General features: G+C 46.6%; 1 long non-coding RNA gene across 1 annotated transcript; it reads right to left on the bottom strand.

Annotated features, from left to right (window-relative positions):
• Positions 1-23070: 23070 nt before the first annotated feature.
• Positions 23071-24391, bottom strand: LOC135398057 (uncharacterized). The gene is made up of 3 exons (XR_010423978.1): positions 24130-24391; positions 23813-23896; positions 23071-23210 (listed from the first exon to the last, which is right to left on the bottom strand). It is a non-coding gene; the product is annotated as an uncharacterized LOC135398057 (long non-coding RNA).
• Between the last annotated feature and the right edge of the window lie 3519 nt (positions 24392-27910).

Here is a 27910-nt window from a genome sequence, read left to right as displayed (position 1 = left end):
AGAACACTTCGCCAACAGCCCCGGTTCCGGAGCTCCCTGGTCAGCTGGACCCAGCCACGATTCTGCAATTCATGAAGGACCAGCAGATCCAAATGGCCAGGCAGCAGCAGACACTGGTGGAACTTCTCGACTCGCTGTGCAACAACGGCTGCCGGCGTCCCGAAGACCTCAAGCTGGACACCTATGACGGACACTCCCAAAGTGCGGAGACGTGGTTGAAGCTTTATGAACGAGTCTGCCAGCGTAACGGGTGGACCCGTGATGCAGCTAAGATCGAGAACATGCGACCGTTCTTAACAGGCGTTGCAGGCAAATGGTACGACTTCTGCCTCCAAGGGAACGAAAACGACACGTGGCAGTCGTGGAGGGATAGCTTCGCACAGGCTTTCCACGATAACTTAGTGGATACGTGGAACGAAGCACTCGTCTACAAATATCGGGGTGATTCGCTAACAGACTATTTCTTCGAGAAGCTACGACTCCTCCAACGCGCGGAGTGCAATTTGCCTGACAGGTCAGTGGTGGCACTGGTACTTCATGGCATACCGCACGACATACGCCAGCTGGTTCAGATACGAGGACCGAAGGACCCCCAACAGTTGTTAAGCTGTCTGCAAGACGTGAGCGTCCAAACCAGTTTCCGTGCAACCCCTGCCTCCACATCCGACACTGCAGGACAGGCGTGACCCGCCACCAGCGATTCCCTCACCACACCATCGTCGTTCACCCTTCCAGCGCTCGGTCGCCGCTGCTGAGATTCATGATAACCAGGACAAAAAAAAAAACCAATAAACAAGGGTTGTAGTTTCCGCCCACGGACCCCAAGCGAAACTGTCTTTTTCACCGGCAACAAACTATTGTATGTCGACCTCTTCCTTAACAAAGTAAGAACGAGAGCATTAGTTGACAGCGGATCCTCCGTAACCCTTGTGAATAGCCGTTTGATTCAGCCACGCAATGTCGAATCAGGAAGGGAAGTACAAGTCAGAGCGTTCGATGGCAGCAGCAAGCTTTTTCACCACTGGGCACGGGTGAGGCTAGGCATTTCTGACTCAGAGATAGTAACGGACGCTTTGGTTATACAAGACGTCGAGTATGACGTCCTACTCTCCCGCCCTGACATGAAGAGATTGAGACTAAACATTTACTGGGACGATACTGTCTCCGTGGATAATGAGAGACCCACATGTATGGTCACCACCCCAGTCCCAACAATACGCACACAGGAGGACGTTGCTACCTATTTCCCAGAGATCCTCCCCGTTTCAGGATACCCAGGAGCAACCACTGCGCTTCAAGTACCTTTCCGGCTCGCCGATGAAGCACCGGTTCGTCGCACACCCTATAACATGAGCCGTGAAAAGAAAGTATGGCTGAAGACTGAGCTACAAGAGATACTAGCTGCTGATATCATTCGCCCATCAACGTCCACCTTTGCATCCCCTATCACCATAGCGCCCAAGGCAGACGGCTCCTTTCGCTTGTGTACCGATTACAGAATGGTCAACAGGCAAACTGAGATCTTTCCGTTCCCAATGCCTCGTATCGATGATATCATTAATGATACAGGTGGTAGCACAGTCTTCTCTACCCTCGACCTCTGCAAAGGCTTCTGGCAGGTGCCACTGACGGAAGAAACCAAGCGTTACACTGCCTTTGTTACCCCTTTCGACTTGTATGAATATAATAGACTTCCGTTTGGGTGGAAGAATTCGTCCGCGTGGTTTCAAAAATTGATGACGTCCGTACTCGAGCCTTACATCGGACAATTTGTTCATGTGTATATCGACGACATATTAGTGTATTCTCGATCGATGGATGAGCACAGCAGGCATCTCCAACAGGTACTCCAGCTACTACGAGAAGCGAACCTCACGATCAATCTAAAGAAGAGTGACTTCTTCAAGTCCAGTGTCGTTTTCCTGGGCAGGCTGTTCGACGGACAGACTAAGAGCACGAAACAAGAGTCCGTAGAAAAAATTCGTCGGCTACGAAAACCGACTGACACGCATGCGTTAAGAGTGTTCCTCGGCCTCGCCGGTCACTTCCGAGCATTTATCCAGGACTATGCCAAACGAACGCGTTGTCTGAACGTACTGCTGCAAAAGGGTACCACCTTTCTTTGGACAGAAGAGTGCGAGGCTGCCTACCAGGACATGGTAGAGACCATATCCTCGAACCCGGTCCTCTCTATTCCAGACTTTCGGCTGCCCTTTGAGCTCTGTACTGACGCGTCCCATTATGGCACGGGGGCCGTGCTCTATCAACGGAACGTTTCCAAGGACCGAGCACAGCAGCTCAGCGTGGTAGGATACCATTCTTATCCCTTCAACGAAACAGAGCTAAACTATCCGACCACGGAGAAGGAGTTATTCGCAGTGGTTCAAGCCCTCCGGTACTTCCGGACGTTCTTAGAAGGGAGGAAGTTTTCCCTATTCACCGACCACCAACCGATCACCCATATTATCTCGTCGGCAGACTTAAAAGGTCGACTTGCTAGGTGGGTCTGCGAGCTCCAACATTACGAGATGGAGGTCTACTATAAGCCCGGCAGAACTCTACTTGATGCGGACGCGCTGTCCCGACTGGGAATCGAGCAGCACACCGTGGCAGCTCTTAACGACATGACCCTTTGGGAGGGCACGGAACAACTGAGGTTTGTTAATGGAAGATTTGAGGTTCCGCAGACACTACGGCACGAAGTCCTTCGATTATACCACGACAGCCCCCATTCTGGAGGTCACGACGGCTTCTGTCGCACATACAAGAAAATCTCTAAGCGCTTTGTGTGGCCAAAGATGAAACAGGACGTTGCGAAGTACGTACGATCATGTGACAGATGTCAGCGCTACAAAATCAAGTACCGTCAACGAGTTGACAGGATGACGTTACCAGAGCACTCCCGCGTGCCTTTCGAAGTTATCCACCTAGACTTCGCGGAACTCAAGAAGAAATCCGAGGGAATAAAATGAACGCAGGCATTTCTTCTTGCGATAGACCAATGTACACGTACCGTAGCCACACGCCCTGGTGGTGAAGACGCTAATAGCGTTATTGCAATGTTAGAGCGGCGAATGTTTATGAACACAAAAGTCATTATCTGTGACAATGGACCTGCCTTTACTAGCCGACGTCTTTCAACATGGGCTCAAGAAAGGGGAATCAAAATCAAGCTCACGGCGCCGTACCACCCTGCAGCAAATGGCCTGGCCGAACGCGCCATCCGCGACATTAAACAGTTCATCGGCCTCTACCCCGACTTCCCTGGTGGATGGCGTCTGTGCCTCGAGGCGGCCACACGCCACCGCAACCGTTCCCACAACACGGGAATCGGCTGCTCCCCGCATTATGCTTCCACTAACAAACCACCAGTTCTGGAGGCTGACAAGGAGCTCGGAATAGCTGACGCACTTCAGTTGAAAGAAGCAAGGAACACATCCGTGCAAGAAGCGAAGTACAGGAGACGGATGAAGCACTACTTCGACCGTCGACACAGTGCCAGTGTCCCTGACATTCAAATAGGTGACCTTGTGTTTGTGCGCACTGGACTTCCCGGACCACAATCAGTCTTACATGGTCCTGTTCCTGTCGTCCAGACAGCCCATAAGCAGGGCATACTTAAAACGATTGGGTACACACACACCAACGGACAGTTTAGACTTGCCACTATTGCCAATGTTTTTAGATACCATCCCAGGAGGGATGAACCCGTGACCCCCCGGCCCTTGTAGCCAGCCGGGAGAGACGAGGAAGAAGAGGAGTAGCTAGGATAGAATAAAGGAGAAGGTTCTGAGACCAGAACTGTTACATACAATTCTCCGAACTCAGTTTCAACTGAAGCTCCGCTATGGATATCTAACTGAAAATATGTTTTCTCGGCGGTGTTAGGCCTAGTGTACACGGGGATCACAACGAAATCATAACAAAAACGGCACTTTGCTGTACAATTTTAAATTTATTATCTGAATTTTATGGACATAAACATTCTTGCCTTTGTTATTCTAACTATTCATGTAGATAAGTTACGACAGGATGTGTACCAGCAGATAGTTCTGCCGGCAGCGGTACAACGACGGCAGCAGCAACAATTCCCGACGTGCCTTGCGCAGCCTTGGTGGCGTTCATCAAATTTGCACAAACAATCCACTAGCTTTGCAGATCGCGAGGGATATCTGTTTCAATCCCATCCAATCCACTTACCATTCAAATTGGCGCTGCCCATGTTGAATAGGGGGACAAATACTGAGGATAGGTTGACGGATAGTGTCGCATATTTCAAGGCGTCATTGGTCAGAAAAGTGAAAAGAGTGGAGGAAGCTTCAGATATGGGCATGGCCCATTAAATGGCCAAATTCCCTTGTAACTGGGGCTCTGGCAACGTTAGCGCCCGAAAATATGAAACTCCCTGCAGGTTAGTAGACGACGGCTGCACGTTCAGATATGGTCTCGAGTTGTTTGTACTTGGCAAGGTGTACCTCTTTCGCAGCGATAGCCTGTGTGGGGGAAATTGTTTGTCAACGACGGCGTAGGTCCTGACTGCTTACTTAGCACGCCATTGGTTGGCGCAGCACCAAATCGGAGAGCACATGAAAAGCCGCTGTTAGTACGTGACGTTTGGAGCGCGCCAACATAAAAAGAAAAACAATAACGAACGCGGTATCAAATGAGCCTAACTGGCATGACTTGGATTGGATCGGATACTAGGAGTGCAGGGGCACGGTCGACTTCACGGGCGGTAGCAACGCCACCACATACTGAACCTGGCTGAGGGCCGTGGCCTTATCAGATAGTGGCCCCTTTGTTTCCTCCATACCTCTCTCACCTTATGATTTCTATGTGGCAAACCATGAGCTCTGCTTACTGAAAGTATCAACGTGAACTGGAATGAATTTACACTGCGCGCGAAAGCAATAAATGGACAAGGGCAAGCAGGATGTTGGTCAGAGCGTGACATTGAACTCATGCATGATACTGTCTGGCTTCATTCGACGTCTTCATGGAACGGCTTTTCACCCTACGCTGTAATACCTTGAACAGGAGGGGTGATAGCGTCGTGGCCTTTCCAGCTACGTCCTGTCCCAGGTTGGCCTCTGTGGCGCCCTTGATGTCATCCAAATCCTCTTCAAAGCGACGAGATCTGTTAGGCGGAATTTGGCCCCCCGTCGACATATGTGCCGCAGTAGTTGTTGTAAGGATTGCTCTAGAGCTTAGCAGCAGCAAAGGCAATATAATACATGCACAACAGTATAAGCAATAGCAGCCAATAGTAGCTGCCGCAAATCCTATAAAACCCATCAAAAGTTCATTTCGAGTGTTAGAAGGTTGCATTGGCACTTGCGCAACGGCTACCGGCATCGGTTGCATTGGTTGTATCGGCTGCATAGGGTAAACTTGTGGACCCATTGGCCCCGGAGCCATTGCTGGCGGTTGACCTCCAGGAAACTGGTGCGGTGAAGGTGGCATCATTACTCTGGGTTGTCCAGGGCTTGGTTGCCCCACTGGAGGCGGCGGTTGCATGTCTCCTTCTTAGTCCGAAGGTGTAACTTTACTGGAAGCGCACTGACCCACGACCAACAGCAACACTACTGTACAAATTACGTTGCGGTTACCGTCTCCTGACCTGTGGTTATCAGGTGATGCATCTACTTCTGCAACACACCCATTAGCTCGTGCGCTGTCGGAGTTCACATATGTCACGTATGGCTATTGCACATCGGGAATCGAGCCGATGTGGCTCTCCCGGCAGATACAAGATGGGCTGAGGTGATCCTCTCTTCTTCTTCTGCCTTTTGCTCCGTATATGGCCGTTGTTCATCGACCAACTGTTCTTGTTGGTTTGTGGCGTATTATCGACGACTCAGAGGCTCCATTACTATTTTACGACGTGGTGGCTACGATGACGGCATTGAACGCCGAGACTGGGGGGTGACCTGAGTTCGGGGGATGGGGCTTTTAAAGTGGGACTCCGCAACATAACCACCACAAAGGTTGTGGCATATCCGTAACCTAATGGGATGTCAGGAAATATCTCGTTCCAAAACCGCGCAGACTTTATACAAAACAATTTATTACGAAGCGAACGCTTCGCCACTGTGAAGCGAGAGGGCGCTGAAAGCGACACACTGCTGACGTCATCCTGCATCCGGCAAGGGATAATGCAGGTTGGGAAGCATACTACAATGCTGGGTGACGTCACGGTATCCTTCTCCGGACGAACCGCTCTGTTTTCTGCTATTCCCCTTTCAGTTTGCTATTGTCATCATTTACGAATTAATAGACCTTTCCCTGTTTGTAAACTGTCAAAGTGTTAGATAGCCCCACCAATTTGGTAGAGTTGAACTACGCTCGAAGCTAGATGCGAACAAGGTCGCGCCCGAAAGCCACGGTCTTGAGGGGATTACGATGGTCCCTGACAGGGAGGCGACCTTCGGTCCTACTTTTCTTTCAATAGAAGGCAGCGAACAAGTCCCCATTCGTGGAACCCAGCCCTCCCCTTCCGATTTGTTTCGGTTTCAGTCTGTCTACCAACGTCATGATGACGTTTCTCGGGTAGAGGTCTATTGTCGCGCAAAATGAATGCGAATGTTGTATTCAGTATCGAGGGGTTGGTTCGTGTTCGGTAAGATGCTAGGCTAATTGCTTTTTTTTTTTTCGAATCCCTGCGAAGTCTCTCTTTAAGACAAATGCCCCACAGTGCCCTGTGAAGTCAGCCCACATCGCACAATTTCCCTGCGATTGTCGTGACGTTGTCCACCCCAGCGTGGTCGAGACTAATCAAATCAGTCAATAATACAACTACATTATTCCTATGCCGCAGTCATTTAGTCGGTCCTTTGTATTTTGTACTGTTTTGAAGTTAACTTCGTCCTACTATTACTGCTGTTACGCGACAGCTGATATTAGAGCCCTCCACGGGCCGACTTTTCCGGGCCCGACCCGGCCCGGGCGCATCGAAAAGATGGCCCTGCCCGACCCGGGCCCGGAAAAGTCGGCCCGTGCAGGGCTCTAATATCAGCTGTCGCGTAATAGGAGTGACAGTAATTACATATTGTCCTTCCTAGTTCAATGCGATCCCGAGTCTCCCTTATTTTCTGTCTTCCAGACCAGAAAGTATAAAACAGGTCCATTATACCTCGTCAGTTGAAGCAACATTGGTGAAAGTAGTAGGCCACCTCGAGCGCACTTTCGACGTTTCGGCAACACCTGACAGGCAGAGCGCTCGTCGATGGTGGTGCTGGCGATGGAACTGTTTGACGTAGTCGGCCACGCTCGGGTGGACAAGAAGAGGAAACTGCGGAGCATGTCATATTGGCATGCAAAGGTATTCTGCCGACGCGGGGTGATGACCACTGGGTTTCCGAAACGATATGGACGAACCTTCATGTTTTTATGCGGCCTGTCCCGGCCCGATGGCACCGTGAATAGAGCCCGGCCCGGCCCGGTGACTCAGCGCGTAGATCCCGGCCTAGTATTTCCAGATGTGACGTAGGCGTTTCTTGCGACTTATAACACAAATTTGTAAGTAAATTTATAGGAAAAGGAGACACGGACACAGACATACAAGAACTGTCGGTTTGACACCACAACAGCACGAGACCAAATTAAATCCAGGACGCACGCGGGCAAGCGCGTTCCCGTTACACTACAAAGTTTTTGTGGATGTAGAGGATGCCGTCGACAAACTCCTCCCAATCCTTACCCCTCTCACCAAGCTTTGAGAACGTGTTTGTGAAATACGTGAGGAGGCAGCAGCAATGTAAAAGGGCAATGTAAAGGCCGAATGTTGTAGAGGATCGAATCATACGCATAATGCAGTGTCCTTTGCTTGCTTTTGCAAATATGGACAGGAATGACGCAAGCACGTGATGATATGAACTAATAGTCCTCTATTGCATGGAATTAGCTGCGTGACCCCGTCCAGCCTGAATCTCGGAAACATGTTTGTCGGGCCGGGCCCCTCTATTGCGTGGAATTAGCTGCGTGACCCGGTCCAGCCTGAATCTCGGAAAACATGTTTGTCGGCCAGGGCCCGGCCCGGCCCGCCGTGCTGGCGTCTTATGTTGGGTCCGGCCCGCGATGTTTGCGTATTTTGTCGGCCCGTGGCCGGCCGGGAGCACGCAACCAATAACAACCCCGGCCCAGCCCACGGGCCGGGGGCCCGGGCCGGTGTAGGGCTCTAGCTGATAGTCTTCTTCGTCTACCTAGGGTGGCACACAGCCAAAGGCATCATCTTTCTTCCAGGATACATGCCTGTTACGAAGGCAGACTGTCGTGATTTGGATGTTAGGGTATCCCGGGGGACCAAGCTAGAGGTCCCATTTACACTGGACATCCAGGAGACTAGGATTTCGGCACTAAATACACGTCGCAGGAATGTCATTGTAACATAAGTTTTTCGATATATGACGAATATGGGAGGTTGTTCAACTGCCTTTTTAAGTCAACCATTAAATGTAAACTGGACCGCACATACAACTGTCACTAACCCAATTCTGCTACATGAATGCGGCAGGAATGCCAGCTTGGTTGACCACATCCCGTTACCAAAATAGCACTTCCTTCGCCCTAAAAACGAGGAGCATGCATGTGCTCATATGACGATCCCCGTTTCGGTGTAAGATCTAAACCACAGCGCAACGCAATCATTCGCACCCATCGTTAGCCGCACATACTAGCTACTATGACATACCGGTTGAACCATATACTGAAAGGCAATGAGGGACGCTGAGAAAATGTAGTAAGGCGTAAAAGCATATCCAACGCTGACGAGAATGCTTCTTTGTAAATAACTTAAGTCTGCAACGACGCCCAATTAATCGTTTAACATATCTGACATCATCTCTGCCTATCATACACTGTGTTTTTAATCCAAGATATCGTCTATACCCAGTCAGCACACATTGTTGGTAGAATGCAGAATTAACGTTGAATGTTGCTAAACAATGTAGAACGCAAAACGCGAACATTGATTCCGCGCTGATTTTACGTAGTCAATTCAGCATGTCAAATCTTTTACGTGAATATACCGTGGATTTGTCGCACGCAAATTAACAGTAGACTGTCATTCGGGAAAACAGCGTCGATAACTGTAATGGGAAGTCACAGAAGGACAGACGTCGAATGTACAAAGTTGCTTTTGCGAAAATTTTGCCTCATGCCTTTAGCAAAAAACAGGCTCAAACAATGGATCTTCCGCGCAGGCCGTTCAACAGCGCTTTACCAAGGTTGCTTGTGCGTGGTTCTGCTACTGTTAACATTGCAACAGATTGTACAAAGAAAATATTAATATGGTAGTACTTCCGTACGTCGGAAACCTACATCTGATGGAAAACCAGGAAGTGCTCACCCAGCAATCCAGACACGGGTATTTTATAAAATTCAGAGCATCTTGAAAACCCTGCCCATAATCAAATTCAATTCATTTAAAAGAAAAATAAAAGTTTGGGCGTTTGAGCCCCCTTTTCTCTTCCATCCGCCTTCACCCCATCTCCTTAAAGGTGTTGTGACAGTTGGTTTCCAGCTTTCCCAGATAAATACGTGCAACTATTCTATCACCCGACATCATCCCATATTCAAGTTTTCAGGTCCATGACGTGAGCAGGTACGGAGAAAAACGGCCCCGAAGAAGCGACATTGGTGACGTCACACAGGAGCAACGAGGGAAGACGCGCGTCCCCCAAGCCAAATGGGGGAGAGGGTTCGTGAGGTCACACCGTGGGCCGTCGTTTTTGGCTGCGCCTATTTTCAGAACCAATCTAGCGAGAGGAAAAATTCTTTTTTTCAAGGTGTTCTCATAATCAGTACGATGCATATACAGTCAACTCTCGATTTATGAACCTTCGATTTATGAATTCCCTCGTTTTATGAACACTAGCACGAGGAACCAAACTTTTTACATGCATTTTCCCCTCGTTTTATGAACCTCGATATTCGAATAATGAATTCTGGGAACCAACTAGGAGTTGCCCAGCGATTTGCCCTCAATTTATGAACGCATCGTTCCGAGGCCAACAAAAACCTTCAAAGGGATTATTCGTGGTCTTATGAATGACGCCTGAACAGACAAAACGTTTTCCAAATATTGCACCCTGGGTCTTAATCCCTCGAAATCCGGACAACAAACGGGTTTTTGCAGAAGCGTTCCTGACCTCAATTCACGAATAAGGTGTCCGCTGTCACCCGGAGATTAATAAACATAGGTTAAAAACCCCAGAGGAAGTCCGAGACCAGTTGAGTGCGAACGTGCTGACATCTCTTCTTTCCTAGATTGATACAGCAGAAGGCATGGTCGAAAGCAAAATTACACAATATATTGCATTATAAACACAATACCAACTCGGAAATACTGTTCCATTTGCTCGATAGTACTCACTTAACGGAATTTTCGATTTATGAATCCCTCGATTTATGAACGATTTTTCGAGGAACCGAGGGTGTTCATAAATCGAGGGTTGACTGTATATTATGCTTCAACACATCAGAGAAAGTGTCGCAACACCTTTAACTCTTCCCCCCTGCCGTCTGAGACCCCCACACCACCGTACCACCGCCATGGCGCCCGGCGAGCCGGTCACAGACATAAATCTGGGCAGAAGGTGTATTTTTTCGTCAGGCGCACAAGAGAGAGTCACGTGATGCCCTAGCCCGTTGCGCCAGCCCTCCTCAGGTACCCGCGGACGCGGCTGTAGAGTATGTACTATATGTCCCACTGAAGCCCATACACCATGTTGCAAGCCCATTGGCCTTGACTGTGCGCGTGCTCCGATTGGTCGAGAACGTTTTGAAATCGCATTCTGTACGCGCGCATGTGCGTACAGCGTCTCGGCCGTTTCAGCATAGTTTCGAAATACACTCTTAAAAATTAACTTCACCGCATAGCACGCTCCTAGCCAACCATCATCTCAAATGATATCCTTATCTGCCCTGATTTGTCGAAAACGGGAGGCGTACGCCTTTTTTGTGACAATTATGAACAGCATAGTGTAGCATGGCCGGCATGTCGTCCTCCTGTGTTCGGCGGTGTCAATCGACAGAACAGTTTGCAGAAATATATTCGCGGGTTTATTCGTGCGTCATTGTGAGTCTACGCGTGTTGGGCTGTTTCTGGACACAACTATTATCCCACGAACAATTTGTCAACTGCGGTACCGGAATGCTTCATGAGTTCGAGCGTGAAGAACAAGTTCGGGCGCCGTTGGATTTCGAGGACTGTCAACAAAGACAGGATTACGTGCCACACAAGCGTTTTTCGCTTCGCTATAATGGATGCACCGCAGGCAGCGAAAGAAGATGGTCATCATGAAATGGTACGCACTCATGAGACTGGCTCGGTATTAGAAGTTGAACGGTGTGCTAGTTCTGCTTCATGTTCGAACTTTGACCCAGTTTGTCAGTGGGCTTTGTACGCACAGTGCACCCATGTATCAGATCTTTGAATTAGTGCTTTGTATCAAATACATTTTTATTTTACCCCAAAATCGCTTTAGTTATTTTGAATACCGAGTAGCGGCGGCAGGCCTGAAATCAAGTAGAAGTCGATGGTAGCCAGGACCGACCGAAAAGCCAGCCAGACATGGAGGCTTCTGATTGGCCGACTGGATGTGCATAATATCCACTACGTCGCAATTTCATTTGTCGTGTGCCCAGTGTTGTGTGAATTATCTCAAACTATGGGCTCTATGGGGAGCTGTCGGAGCCTGGTTGCGCCGTTGCAGCGGTTAATTTCAAACTGTTCGAGACGCCGCCAGAGGAGGCACACTAAGCGGGTTTGCTGGGATGAAGCGGATGGCTTCTGCGACTCATCACGTGCTATATATGTGTATAATAATATCTACTTTCTCCAAACCGAATAGGTTCCCTTAGTCACGCTTTCTGTTGCTCGGCACTATTTATTCTTTATATTCTTTATTTATTCTGCAGTATTCTGTAATAATCGTGTAGATTTACTTGCATTCAAATGTTGCCTCTTGTTTATATGTTTACCGTGTCAATAAATTTGTACATGTGAATTCCTTCGTCTTCTGGATTTTCATTTTATGCTTCCCGATAATATTAGCAGATGGCCTGGCGAAGCGCTCGGAACAGGGGGGGGGGGGAAATTCGAGTGAGAGCGTGTGGAGAGGGCACGCAGCGCACATGCGCAGTTCGATCGGCCAGCGCGTGCTTTTTGGCGCGCTTTTCCGGCTACTTTGTCGTGATTCGTTACGGATGATCACGTGGTCAAGGGGGGCGGTGGTTTTCGTGGCGAAACTGTGGAAGCTACAGCTGCACTCCACTGACGTCGCTGGAGGATGGAGCTGAGGAACATGACGACGTCTCGTGTTTTATTTTGTTCCTCATGCAGTTAAAGGGACTATGAAATTTCCCGAACCCCCATACTTTTTTTCGCTGGAAACTGTTCTTCCCGCCGAGAAACTAATATGCCATAAATTTTTCCGGACGAAATCGCTCCACTCTGTGAGGAGCGCGCGCTCGAAATGTCTCTTCCGCGTCCCTCCTCTCCCGCGCACATTCTCCCGTCGATGGTGTAACTGTACAGACCGCGCTTCTGTTCCCGTTACGTCACCGGTGTTGCGCAATGTCAAGTAATGCTGCGAGCGCGCTGTGGCTGGCGCCGTCCAGTCACACATAGAAGGTCACAAGGTCTCTGGTCGCGTCGGGGGGGGGGGGGTTGAAATTGGAGCATTACGTTTTCTTGGTTGGAGGCGTTCGGATAGCACGCTATAATGAACAGCTTTTTGCGTGTGAATCGTTTGCTACAGTTGAGCTGGCAAGTATGACATGTGAGCTGTACTTTTTCATCGAATGTATTCGTCCTCTGCTCTGCGCCCGTTCACAACAAGGAACTCAAGTACCTCCGTGGCTTTAAGAGTTTCGCTGACAAGTTACGTGGGCCTCTAGCGATTCACCGCAACGTGTATTGGTTGTATCGCCGTCACCAATGGAAAGTGTCTGGTGGTTGCTTGGCGTTGCAGTTATGTTTACGTCAGTTGCAGTTATGTTTACGTGTTGGCAATCTGACAACAAAGGAAGTGCGTAGTGAAGTGTGACTGCGATATTTGGAAGATGCCTCCTTTGTTGCTCGATTTGTTTGCACAAATTATCGTAAAAGACTGGGTGGTCTAATGTTTTGTTTTACTTTGTTTCAACTCGTGTTCTTCGTCATCATTACTGTTATTATTCAAAGCAGCTTCGAGTGTTCAGGCGATTTTGATTTACTGTGCATTTATTGTTCTACAGATGGCTGTATTTCCTTCCTTCATCATCTTTGCTTCGGACAACAAGGACTTCTTGTTTGCCTAAGATTATGTTTCATACAAGAATTTATTAATGAGCACGTCACGTATTCTGTATTCAATGTTAAGCACGTCGTAAATCTGAACATCTAGCATTGCCAACCACCATGCCTACAAAACTCAGCTGTAGCGTATTGTGTAAGAGTATTCTGCACATCGTCACTGCACATCTGATAAGTGGTTGTCGTTTAACAAATTTATTGTTCAACCAGGTTTCCAATACTGTGTAATACATCCCTAAGTCTGGGGGACACAATCTCACGACACCAGTTCGTCTGCTTCATGCCCTCTTATATTATTGTGTTACGTAAGCTTGAAGTCCCCCCCTGTTCCGAGCGCTTCGCCAGGCCATCCGCTAATATTATCGGGAAGCATAAAATGAAAATCCAGAAGATGAAGGAATTCACATGTACAAATTTATTGACACGGTAAACATATAAACAAGAGGCAACATTTGAATGCAAGTAAATCTACACGATTATTACAGAATACTGAAGAATAAGTGAAGAATAAATAGTGCCGAGCAACAGAAAGCGTGACTAAGGGAACCTATTCGGTTTGGTGAAAGTAGATATTATTATACACATATATAGCACGTGATGAGTCGCAGAAACCATCCGCTTCATCCCAGCACAACTGTCGAATTTTCTGGTGACAGGGGCCACATGCTCGCGGATCGCAGGGCCACGAACAGCTGTCAGTGTCTGAATGAAAAAAAAAAAGGAACCTGTTAATGATATGGTAAACCCGAGCACAGGCAACGTTAATTGGCTGAATACGCTCTGTAAGCCATGCTATCGTTACGCGCCTAATGTCAACTAATGACAAAATTCGAGGAGCCCTGCGTACGCGATGCACGCTGTTTTCCTTTTCATGCACACCAGTGTATTAAACATCACACACATTCAAATAGCGGAACAAAACGCAACAAGTAACGCCACGCAGAATCATCAACCAGATCATGACTGATAATCGGCAGAAAGGGATGTAATACGGGACAAGGCGTACCTCCATGCACACAGTTAGACGACAGTATTAAACGTCCGATCACTGACATGCATCATGCATTTGTCTGCTTACCTTTCATTCAGGCGTTCGTCCATGGCTTGAAAATCTTCGAAATCCACGAAACGAAATCACCGTCTGCTCACATACGTAGACGCCAGCTACACAACGGTCAGACGGGTCGGCGCCTCCGAGAAACGATCGCGGGCGAATCCACCGGTTAAAGGGTCTCTGACCAGAACCTGGTCAATGTCTTTGTTTGTATGGATAACGAACCTACATGGTGCCTCTAAGTTACAACTGAAACGTTTCGTCTCTGCGGAGCCGCGAACTATTCCAAACAAGGAGCCGAAAAACGGTTTCGATTTCTGCCCTGAACTCGTGCGATCAGCGCAAAACTCTAGCTATTATGCAGTGGTTTTCCCATGTGTATGACGCCAAACGCCCGCGACGTTTATTGGTGGAAAGTCCACACCAGAAGTTCGGGTGGTTTCCGCAACTTCCGTATTGCTGGGCGTTTTTTCAATATGGACGTGGAAGCACAGCGGAGTCGGCAACTCAGCTTTTCAGCTACCTTTCAGCAGCTGAGAGGGACCTGCTACGTGCAGCAGAGTTTGGAGACCATGCTTTTGAAATGTTGAGCCGCGAATCGACTTCAGCATGAAGAGGAAGTTCCAACGACAGACTGTTAGATGAGCTTTCAGCATCCATCATGATGAAGGCCATGAACAGTTTGTGTAAATTTCGTGTTCGACGGCGCCGTGTAAAGAGGCCGGAGTGGTTCATGCATATAATACCGAAAGAAGTCGAGTGCTTATGTTGCAAGGAGCTGCTCTTAAAGTAGCATATTTACAACTTCGAGGGCAGCACAAACCTAGCGCTCATATTCACAATTAAGAAGCGTCTCTCAGGCACAATCATGCTGGTTGGTTTCAACACAAAATAGTTATTCTGAGCTTTTCGTTATTGTTCGTCACTTATTCAGAAAGAGTGCAGCTGAATTAATACTCGGCGTCCTACTAGCTTTAGCTTTGTTCAAAGCTTGCGTGTCTCATACAGGAAATAGATACACTACATACCAACATATCGTGAGATGGGTGTTGCACAAACTTGGAAAAAACAAGAGAATCGTTATACCAGTCTGCGCGGTAAACAGGATACGCAAAGCCTTTCCCATATTAACTGCTACATGCTTTAAATACCCAAGATACTAGGTGGAAGTACCCCCTCCAGAGGGTGCCCTTGCAATTTCAGCTGTAGACACATGTTGGTAATGATGTAACTATAATAGTGACCCCCCTCCACACAACTTTTTTCAACACCCCTCCATGCTTGGGATTCTGGATAAACCATTGTGCTGATCCCTGGCACAAAGCACCATCTCATCAGCCTGCTCCGCCTTGTAAGAATTACATTGGGCTCTCAATTCCACCAGACACAAATCCAATCCTGTTCTGACGCATCCTTTTGTCCACCCATTCAGTCAGTATGTCGTAAGTGTTGTTCGAACTCTTACTGTCTGATAGCACCCAAATAGTATTGTTTAAGAACCTCAAGTATTTTAATGGTCGTTATATGTGGAAGTAAATCAGACTGTTATGCAGGTTGCCCTGTGTGTGACATCCGGTTCCTGCTCTCAGTCCTCCAGAAGTGCTCACTACACAAGTTAACTATCGAAAACCTAAATATTTCTTTTGTGTGCAATGTGCGCACCCAGTTAGAGTAGGATGTAGACCTTGAGGAACCAAGCTTTGTATCTTGGGCTGCTTAAATAGGCATGTTGTAGTCAAAGATGATGTAACATGAAATGTGGTTCATATAGTTTATTGTGGCACTCAGATAATATCTTCATAATATGTCTGCAGAGATTGTTCAAAATAGCATATGTGATGCAGCGTCATACATTATTGGGCTTCTGGGAAAAATCATGATTCACCTGATACAGACGGCAGCCTTTGTAACGGTGTTTGACACGTTTTTTGCAGCCACTGTTTTAAAATATGAATTAAAAATGCTCCAACTATGAAAGTATCACGAAGTTCTTCATTTCATTTGTTTACTTTAAAGACCCTTGTGAAGGGATTTACATAAAGGGGGGGGTTTGTATCCAAAAACGACAAATACCAAAATGATGTACACAAAAATACGCAAAATTTGTTCACTCACCACAAAGAAATTCATTTAATCTGAAAATGATCATAGCACTTGGAAATAAATGACGATATATTTTGTTCTGATGCTACGTGGACAGGAAGGTCATTCCAGTTTGACACCGTCAGCTGGTGCGGAGAGTAGAGGAATTTTTTTGTTTGTGTAGCTGGAGCAAGTACTTTGTGTGGGTCATCAAGTCTTGGAAGTAACTTGTGAGGGGATTGACAGTAAGTGGGGTGGGGAGGAGGGTGACCGTAATATAACTTATAAAGGAATGTCAGGCCTGATACCTGATCTGGTAATCAAAGGAGTAAGAAAGGGTTGGGCTTTAATGGCTAAGACGCTGGAAGAAGGATGATAATCACGAGCAACAAACCGTGCGGTTCTGTACAAATTCTACTTTGTCGATTAAGAGATGTTGGGATGGGTTCCAGATTGCAGAGGCATATCCCAGTTCTTTTGAACATGGTAGTTGATGTTCTGAGACTGGAACACATAGAAAGGACAAATCATCAAGTGCGTAAGAAATGAATGATGAAAGAAGGCAGTCACTGGAAAGGTTAGCCAGTAGTAGGACTTGAACCCACATCATCTGTATTTCCGATCCAGGGCTCTTACCAATTGAGCTAAGCTAACACGCCTCTCCAGTGACTTCCAAGGGTGCGGATGTACCCTAGGAATCGGTTTATGGGCAGAAGAACATTAGTCACTGTTATTATACAGGCATAGCTCTCTGTCCAGTATGATCACCGCAGAGCACATTTGCAGGAACTCACAGGCACAAAACTTTCATAATAAATATGTAATAGCCTCAAACAGCTACTATATATAATAACTAGGACATGGAACTCCAATAGCAGATGGTCTGGCAGTACAACACAGGTAATCTTGCCATCACTATATATTTCCCAAAATGCTGAAAATAAATCGATAGAATTACTGCAATGAACTGCTCAGTTTTTCACCTCAGATATATTTTTAGCACTCTGTCTTTCATGTTTCAAAATATACATGCATCGAACCTGCAGAAGCTTGTGTGTGTAAGTAGAGTCACACATCTCATGTGCAACAGGCAGGTCTAAGTTGTATTGAGATATGTCAAGTCCTTACGCGTGCTCACCACCTGTAGATTCCTTTAAAGGGAACAAAAAAACTTTTTGTTAGTAACAACTTCACGCTATATACCACATTTATAAAAGAAATTGGTCCCGTACCTGACGGACAACTGTCATGACCATTGCAGATGTCTTCCTCTCCTGTTCCTTCCACTTCCATGAAGTCATTACCCTAACATTGTTAAAAAAAAGCCATATAAATTTATGAGGATCTCATTTCATAGAAAATTAAATGAGCCTAACTGGCACGAAAGGCATCAGCCTGATGGGGTGCCTAGCACCAATACAGTGTGCGATAACTGATTATTACCACTACGAGCATACAGCAGATCACAACCACATAAATAAAATACACAACTGCACCGAGCTGTGCATATTTTCGCACACACGCACACACATAAATACATAACAGAGTGGACTGTCTCTAATAAGACTTCAACAAGTTTGTGTAACTCTGTTTTGAAACTGGACACAGGAAGGCCATTTCCAATCAGCTGAAAAAATTTGTTCGAAAAAAGAATGGTTTCTGCTGATTTCCGTAGTTGGTCTGTAGCAGTGGAACCTTGTAAGGTGGTACAGTGATGGATTTCATACCGTAATGGCAAGTGTTTGAGATGGCAGTAAAAGATCCTGAATTTGCAAGGCAATTTTGTATAAATGTCTGATTTGCAAGTGTCACTGTGTCACAAGTGTGTTGCGTTGCGTTGTGTTGCAAGTGTCACAAGTACACTTTGTCTACTGTATTTTGCATGTCTTGAAGGAGCTGAGGGGCTGGATGGATGGATGGGTTGTAGTGGCACACCTGGTGGGCCTCTTTGCAACGAGGGTCCAGCACATTGCACCTGTAGACATGGTTGTCGTACACCAGGCCTTCTTTCTTTTCTTTTTTTTGTGCACTGTAATTTTATCGTAGTTGCCCTCTGTGGTGTTTCCCCAGATTAGACAACAATAGTACAGCTTGGGGTAAGCTAAGGATTTCAACTGCGTTGGTTTAGAATCCAGAGCCCTTCTTTACTATGTGCAGTATGCTGCATATTATAAAGAAAACAAATAGAAGAAAACTTGTACCTGATCCCTGCCTTGTATTTCCAACATTTGGTTCCACATCTTGTCCAAGGAAGTCATGAACTACATTGGTGCACACTGCTGTGACAATTAAAATGTTACACCTAGATGCGGAATACATATCTTCATTTTACGTACTGTAGATGTTGCTTACTGCAATGGCATGGCTGCATTCTGAACAACACTCGGAATTGTACAGTATATCTTTTGATTTAGTGCGTAAACTTCAATTTTTTTAATCCTTATTTTTTTTTGTTGCGTAACTGGTCTCCTAACATCTGCATGCCACAACGTAATTCTCAAAAGGAGAGTAATCACTGTATAAATTACACAGACACTAACCTCGTCACGTCCAGATGCAACAGTCTTGGAAGATAGATTCAAGGAAAGCACTGCGGACTGCTGTAGGCGGAGGTTCTTTGTACTCAAACTGAGGGGTCGGTCTTATAGTCTGCATTCTTCAAATACGATTGGCAAAATCCGCTGCCAACCATACCTGCCGCTGCGGTTGAACGCGCAGTATCGTACGGCAGTCGAGAAATCTCGCTTTGACGACACAACCGAGGCATGTCAAATGAAGTCTGTGTACCTCGATATATTGGTCGTTGTTCCAAAAGATATAAATAAAGAAAACTTGGAAATACACACACTACACTAACGCTGTGAAACAGCGCGCTGGATCCCGAAAGTCATAGTAGCTCGTAGCTAGTTCTTGTTTCCACGGGAGTCGCTAACTGGATTATCGCAGTTATAAAACAGGTCGCAGATTTCGAAGTATATACATACTTTTTATTTTCAGACATTGTGACAACAGTATATCGGTGTAAAAATGTTGGTTCTTGCTGAAAGTTGCTGTTGTAGTGCTCGATCACGTGACAACATTCTGCGCGCTGATTGCATGGGCGATTGATGTCATCCCAGTGGGATGACCAGATGAGTTTTCTAGTTTTCTATATATGCGTACGTTTTCTTGGTTTGACGCTAGGTGTGCCAGCGTCAGCGTGAACCGCGATGTTCAAAATTCGAGTTTACGAAAACTACGAGGTGTTGAAACATGCATTTTCGTATGTGAAGTTGCTTTTGTGTATTCTATCGGTGGCCACTGCGGAAAAGTCTCTCCAGCTTCTGGTCAGAGACCCTTTAATACCCTAGTTACACTAGCTTTCTCAACCACGGTTGAGTCGACTGCAGTCGAATGGCTCAACCACGGTTGAGTGAACTGAGCAACGAAATCAGTTACACGGGCTCAGTGGCGTAGCCAGACCTCCAAGGTAGGGGGGCTCGATCGCCGCTGATCCTGGGCGCGACAACATACACATACTCGTGCACGCCGCAAAATGCGGTAAAAAAAAAACAGAACGAAAATAATTGATTTGGACGTGCACAATACGATTACATGTATAGGCTGTCATGTCCAATGAGGTGGTGTCACGAGATTGGAAGGATTTTGAAAAGCTCATACTTTGAAAACCATTCAAGAGTGCTGCTTAGACGCCATGAACTGTAAGAACTTTCGCGATCGTCACACTGTCACCCCCCCCCCCCCATATATATATTATTTTCTCCTCGGATTTGCACGATTTCCGTGGGTCGGTCCGTGGCAGGTAGGGGGGGCTCGAGCCCCCCCTAGCCCCCCCGTGGCTACGCCACTGCACGGGCTTCTGCAGGCTCAGTTGAGAGTACTTGGCCTTCGGGAGAGGAAAACGGAGGAAAATGCGTAGCGCTAGCAGCGTCGCCTGATGAGCAAACAGAGAACCCCCAGAACACATAACAATTTTAAGTATTACGTCGTCAGAAAAAGATAACGCTTTGGACGCTTTCCAGAGGTGTATAATGCCCCAAGAATGTGTGTTACTGTGTATTGGAGGGATTTCGTACGCAACTCGACATTTTTACTACTGTTTCGCATTTCCAAATTTACTTTTCAGCCGTATCGCGAAATATGTTCACAACACTAATTCGCACGAACGCTTCTGCTGTACTTCTGCTCTTTCGTGCGTCGCCGTGCATTTTTCTTATCCGCGTTATTTAATCTTTTATTTTGTTGTACATGTCATTGTCCTTGTTGAGTTCTACATATTTCGTGTAAATATTTCTTGTGCTGCCGTGTCTGTACTGTGCGTGTACGCTCTGTTGGACAAGCGATGTGTTTGAGCAAACTGAAGAACGACGTGGTGCGAGAGAGGGTCAGGAATGTTTTTCTGTACCTCCCCTACTTCTAGTCTCGAGTGAGGAAACAGAGTGTGAGCTGGATGCTGTGCGCGCGCGATAGATAAGCGACGAAAGCGGAAACCAGCACGGCAACAGGTGAAAATTCTGACAGCAACAGCCCTGCGATTGTGCACAAGGGAGAAGCAACTGCGCAGCTATCGACGGCCAGCGTCTTGGTCGGAAACCACACTGCCCAACCTCGCTGACGAGTTCTTTAAACCGAAACGGGACTATCGCGTCACCTGTGCAACGTTCAGCTACATGGTGGGCGTTTGCCAGAGCATAGCTAGGCGAGACACGGACATGAGGCAGGCTGTGCCTTTGCAAAGAGTGGCAGGTGCCCTTTATCGCCTATTAGCATCTGCAGAACAGCCTTTTTGGTGTCAGCAGGCATTTTGTAAATCATGTGTACTGGGAGTTTTTACTTAGTGATTGTACAAACTACAATCCCAGTTTGTGAAGCTCACAACACCAGCAGAGCCACCTACGTCGGTTTGACGGAGTAACAGGACTCTCTCAAGATTCTGGACATATGCCACATTGAGATGTGCTCTCAAAGAACAAAGGCTCAGACTATTACAACTACAAGGGCTGGTACATAGAGACAATGCAAGGGTTCACCGTGGGTCTAGTCATCCTATGTGACCAAGCGTTTCCTTTGCAGCCGTATATGATGAAGCTATACTCTGACGCAATTTAATGCTTGACTGTCAGATGCAAGACACGTGGTTGAAAATGCCTTTGGGAGAGTGAAAGCACAACTCTGCATCTTTCTAAAGGGGATTGAATGCGACATCAATAACTGTGACATGATAATCATGATAGAAGTTGCATTCTACATAACATGTGCAAAGGCATGAATGACAGTGCAGGACTGAATGCAGGACTACCGCCATCGTGTCAGGGAAATGCAGGATGCCATCGCATTGCACATTTATGGAGCAACGCCTTCACTAAATCGATATCTAGCGCATCACCCCCACACCAAAAAGGGCCTCGAAAAGAGCAACACAATTGTATTCACCAAAGGACATCTCAGCATTAAACAAACCCTGCTTAAACGCTAAGCATTTGCTTCTGAAGTAAATTATTAAAATGCCCATAAACCAGTTAGATTGATTAGTATAGCAATGATTTTAAATGAGAGATGCTGAAAGCACCCATCATGCTTCAATAACATTGACGATTCCTCTCCCTCGTCAGGAAAAGCCACCCTAGCTCTACGAGTTGGGAGATTGTGTACGTGTACTTGTTAAAGTTGCAGCCAAGGGCAACTGTGTGTCCTGTTGTATGAGGTTCGGTCATGTCCGTTGCACTTAGCTGCAACTTTAGCAAGCAAAAACTGTCCATCATAAGAAACAAATGTCCACATTATCAAATACAAAAAAAAAAAGAAGAACGTAACACCAATGACATTTTACAGTCTATGTTTATTTGAACTCTTATTTCATTTACTGGACACATCCATCAGGTGGACCCTGTTTGTTTTTTGGTTGTTTGTTTTGCATGGTTTTTCTTCTTTGCCTCTTCATCATCTTGAGGTTGGTTTTTCTACTGTTTTCTATTCACGAGTTCTGCAGTAGCTGACCCGAACACCTCCATATTTTTTAAAATCTCAGTCAATCAAACAACGTTTTACAATACTATGACAGCATATTTATTGCGGGCAAGTACATTTCTCTAAAGTAGATAATTTTACTGTCATGTTTCCTTATATGTAGATTTTATAACTATGGTAATATGCCTATGTTTTCTTGTGTTTTTTTTTTTTTCACCAATGACCCTTTTTCAGCTTAAGTAACAAAAGCCGAAAATCACTGGCATAATACATTACACATATACATTTAATGAGGCTTTGCAAGGACAATGCACTGTTATAAAGCTAAAAAACAAACTACGTATGAAAGATTTCGCTATTATGAAAAAAAGAAAATTATTGTGGTGGCGATGATTGAAAAATAAGTCTGCATCGAATGAAACATTTCTTTGAAGGAGGAAACATTTCCTTGAGTTTGAGGAACACACAATATGAACTGAAGGAAATGTTAGCTCTTTCCACAGTGCACCATCTCGCTTGCACCATTTTAATTTGCTTATCGAAGCATTTCTTGTTGCATTCTATTAACTCCTTCCTGCAGCCTCAGTACATTTCTTTGAAACCTTCGTTCCTTTTTTCAGCTTTTGTAGCTCTCATTTCCACAGCTTTTTAGAGCTCTAGACCTGCATCATCACAGTCTGGTTTTTGGGCTACTTTCTCTGTGAGGTCTGTGCAGGTTCCGAACTTGTCTCTTGTTGCTCAGTTGTTTGTTCTTCAGGCTGGGATGCTGCAACAATGGTTTCCATCTGACTGTTCGTGCACAATTGGAACCTTGAAGATACACAAGAATGTGTGAAGCATGCAGTGAGACGACATATTACTGAGGAAGATGCCTCGATGTTTCCTCACAGTTTTTTGTTTTTGTTTTGTCACTCCTTCGAAGTTTATCGGGACTACTTCCAACATAGCATGCTTATAGTGCATCACATACACATACACAGGGGATAAATAGCATGCATAACAAATGACATACAATACACACAAGCTACTGTTATTGTCTTTTCTTGTTGCACATAAACCTCCTGACTATAAATCCCCATCCGCTAGTTGCCTTGCTATGCTTAGTAGTAATATGCATATGATTACATGCAGCATTGCCAGCACTGGCACTGATTTCCAGCTTAGTAAATGCTCATCCATATTTATCATTTTAGTGACTTCAACACTGTTGCGCTTTTATTTTTTACCACTTAATAATGCCTTTACAAACTATTACATGTTTTAAGCACATGCTTGGTTCACAAGAGTTCAGAACAAGCAGTGATATACTAACTGCAACACATATTCCAGCGAAGAGGACGTACACACCCCATTTCCATAGCCACACATCATATCAGCACACAGATTCAGATTGCAGCTGTGGTTATGCTCACCAATCATGACATCACTGTTTCTGAAGTAGTCGTTTTGTAGCAGTGCGAGACCGTGCAGTGTGGCTGTAGTTTTCATAGGTGAAGCTGGAAATTCAAGTATGACATGTCATCAGTTGTACCAAATAGTATGAAACATCGAAAAGGACACCAAACAGCATGTACATAATACGCGCTCGCAGGAATGCGACGAAAACGCCACTGATCGCACGGAATCATCTACCAGCATGTTGTGGTAGCTGGATAAAATAGGCGTAAGTATCTATGACATACACAACAAAGCAAGCAGAAACAAGAAATGAACTAACTGAGTTTCCTACCTCTATTCCATCGTCAGGTTTTCTATTTTAACCCGCACTTGCTTCCCGACGAAAACCGCAGTAGCTGTCTCGACGCGGTCGTATTCGGCGGCGTTTCTTTTCTGGCCTCTTTGGTCCCCGATACGGCTACACTGTCTTCCCAGGCGTTTATCAAGCGCATCGTCATGGCATCTGACCAAACGAAGTGTGTTTTACTGCACGGCAGCTCACTTATTGCTTCCGACGACACTACAGTAGCTGAAGTAGAGTCCGCCATCTTGCTTTTCAGTTGACCGGACTGTGGTTGAGGAGCTCGGTCGAAACTCAACCGTGGTTGTGCAGTCAACCACGGTTGGCGCTGCAGTGTAACACCAGGCGCCCACAGCTCCCCATAGAGCCCATAGTTTGAGATAATTCAGGCAACACTGGACATGCGACCAATGAAAATGCGTCGTGATGCCTAGCAGCCAACCAATCAGCAACCTCTCAGTTTGGCTCGGCTTTCGGCCGGCCCTGGCTGCCATTGACTTCTACTGGTTTTCATACCTGGCGCCTGTTATTCCAAATTAACTAAGACATTTTGATAGGCGAAATACATATTTATTGATGCAACGTATAAACTCAAATGTTTGACTCATATATTCACCGTGCGTACAGGACGTTTCGTTCCTTGAATAGACAGCAACCAAACCAAGTTCGAACTTGCAAAGCACACATACAGTCTACTTCTGGAGGCGAGCGAAGTCCACGAGTGCGTGCGTTTCACAGATGAGCATCTTCTCATTCTGGTGATGCACCGTAGGTCACACAGTCACGGGAAATACTTTTGTCGTTACGAACACCCTCTTCTTAGTCACTGCGCATGCGCCTCGATGTGGCCTTTACAGCTCAGTGGCGTTACCGCTTGAGACAAATTGATTCTCCCACCTGTTGCCACTGTGGTGCTCTTGAGGATCTGGAGCACATTCTTCTTCATTGCCCTCACTACGAACCTTCCCGAATGACACTCTCCGAGTCTCTTCGTCAGCTGGACTCTCGCCCTTTCTCCCTACCGAAATTGCTTGGTCCCTGGCCCAATCCAGCCCAGCAACGCTCTGCGCTCAAAGCTCTTCTGACATTTCTGGACACCAACGGACTTCGATCGTTATTGTAAAGGGGCTCGTTATTTTATTCCCCCCATTCCACCAAGCACTGGGGTAGAGTATCGCCTGTTGCGATGAAACTCCCCACTCTCCAAGGCCGAAAATAAAGTTGTTGTTGTTGTTTAGTCACTGTATTTGAAAATGCGACAGCGCTCGAAAGTGTTCCTCAGGCGTCAGCTCACCAAGCATTCCAGTTCCGACCCGGCAAGAATGTCCGTAGGTTGACACTTTATCGGAGATCAGTACATGGCCAGAGTCACTATAGCTCACGAACAAACCCGCGCGTACACTTCCTCTTTGGTCGTTGTGGTCAACCGACATCGGCGAGCCGCGGAGACGCAGCGACATTGCTTGGAGCTGCCCGCCTGGCCGACTGCCCAGACTGCCCGCGAAAAGTGAGCTGTCAGATATTTCGAAACTTTATCAACCAATCCCGGAGCGCGCATCCTCCTTTGGCCAATGGGCATCCGTCACGATGCCTGACGATGTAATACCACGTGACTGTGACGTGATTTTATTTTTCTACTGCCGCAAATGCGGGGAACTGTGGAGGCCTGTGTAACACTCTCAACCACGGTTGAGTTCAACCGTGGTCGACTCAACCGTGGTTGAGAGCGCTAGTACAGTGCCCTAGAAGAGTATAGTGGAAAGAGCGGAACCGGTTTCAGCCCGATAGCTGAGGAAGGACGAGCGGACGGCCACTGCTGGATCTCCTGGCGCTGCTGTCGAATTCCCGAGGAGAAACTGTGAAGCGCCTATGTCCGCTGCAGCGTTTTTGCTGTTTTTGCGTGATGCTTTGGTGACTCCGAAAGAAGGCGATGTGTGACGCATCAAAATAGTGAAGCTTCCTGTAAATTTTGCTGGTATTTGAGTGTGCTAGTCCTCGATGGAGAAGAAGAAAAAGAAGTTAGAGACACATTGCTTCGCGCCCCGTTGCAAGACTGGCTACCCGGGCAGCTTTCTGTCTAGCTTAAAACAGCTGTGGGCTTAAGGGTCACCATTGCCAGCACGCTATCCTTGATGGACTACTTAACAAGGCACGTCGGGTATAAGTTCACCGTGACATCACGAAGTCAAGATCCGCTTGACAACGTTTTTGGCATCGTGAGGCAATCTTCAGGCTGTCACATCCAACTTCGCAACAGTTTTTGATAACTGTTTCTTGCCTTAGCTTTTATAGTATGGCAAAATCTGTTGCAAATGGAAATGCGGAGCCTGGTGTGTTAGATGCTCTGCTCAGTACAAACGGCATAGAGGAATACAAATGCGTAAAGCAGACTCTGATAGACAAGTTCATTGGAGATGGTGACCTCAGCAGCGCCGAGCTTGTAATTGAAAAGTCAACAGACCATGTCGCATATCCTCAAGAAGCGACCAGAGACTAATTTTTTATATAGCTGGCTATGTCGCCACAAAATTCCTGTCTAAATCAAGGTGTGACATGTGTAGAAAGTTGTTGCTTAGCGACAAGAATGATGTACAGAACCTGCAGGCAGCTCAGCTGACTCAGCCGAAAGATAAGGGGGGCCTGTTGTATCCATCAGGCTTTATGCTTAGGTTCGTGGAAAATTTGGAAAACGTGTTTACCAGCTGCTTCAGTACGCAGGAACTTCACCATGAACGCATTATGGACGTCATTGCACTTCTTCATAGAACTCGACAGGATGCCATTGGTTGCACTGAACATAGCAAGCAACTGAGTGCTGAAATTATGGCATTTTATGTCACCACTAGGCTTCATTTTTTTGTTAAGTCGCTGAATCGAGCCAAAGCACAGAAACGCGACTGTGCAAAATATCTGAAGCTCAGTCGCTGCACATAACTTGTCATTTTTACCTGCCAGTAATTAATTTTGTACTTCACATTATGTGCATCCAATGTTGCATTTAATTGCAGTTTCATTGTTTTTTATATATTCATACTCTGTGGTCGTTATAATCTTGTGTCTTGTACTTATCAGCCAACTTTACATCGTCATAGCCTGCGATCGTTCCATACCTGAAAGCATAAACCTGTCTCCCTCATTGCGTGTGCTTCCTGTTTTATGTGGCATATGCCGGTAGACTGTGTCGTTTAGTAAAAGTTTTTGAAAGAAGTAACAAGGAATAATTCACAGAGAGACACGCACACACAAATAACAATCCTAGGAAGTGCGATAACCCAATACGCCGGCGCCAGTTTCTGCTCGGGGTAACTACGCCAGCGCCCCACAGCGGCATCCGCCTCAAGAGCCTCACAGAGGGAGCCGTCGCATTTTCCACTACAATCTTCTAGGGCACTGTAGCGCTAGTGTAACTAGGGTATAAATCAGCCTCAGCCAATCATGATCGAGAAAGGTCACGTGGGGGACCGGAGCCAATGGAAAGTAAATAGCCGGCATTTGGCGGGAAATGCCAGCGGCGACACTATTTTCGCGGCGGCGAAACCCGCTCACTGTGCCTCCTCTGGCGGCGTCTCGAACAGTTTGAAATTAACCGCTGCAACGGCGCAACCAGGCTCCGACAGCTCCCCATAGAGTCCATAGTTTGAGATAATTCACACAACACTGGGCACACGACCAATGAAATTGCGACGTGGTGGATATTATGCACAACCAGTCGGCCAATCAGGAGCCTCCATGTCTGGCTGGCTTTTCGGTTGGTCCTGGCTACCATCTACTT

This window comes from Ornithodoros turicata, chromosome 6 (genome assembly GCF_037126465.1).
Source record: "Ornithodoros turicata isolate Travis chromosome 6, ASM3712646v1, whole genome shotgun sequence".
In the NCBI taxonomy this organism is placed as follows: Eukaryota; Metazoa; Arthropoda; class Arachnida; order Ixodida; family Argasidae; genus Ornithodoros; species Ornithodoros turicata.
The sequence above is the reverse complement of the archived record's forward strand: the minus strand, read 5'-3'. Positions and strand labels throughout refer to the sequence as shown.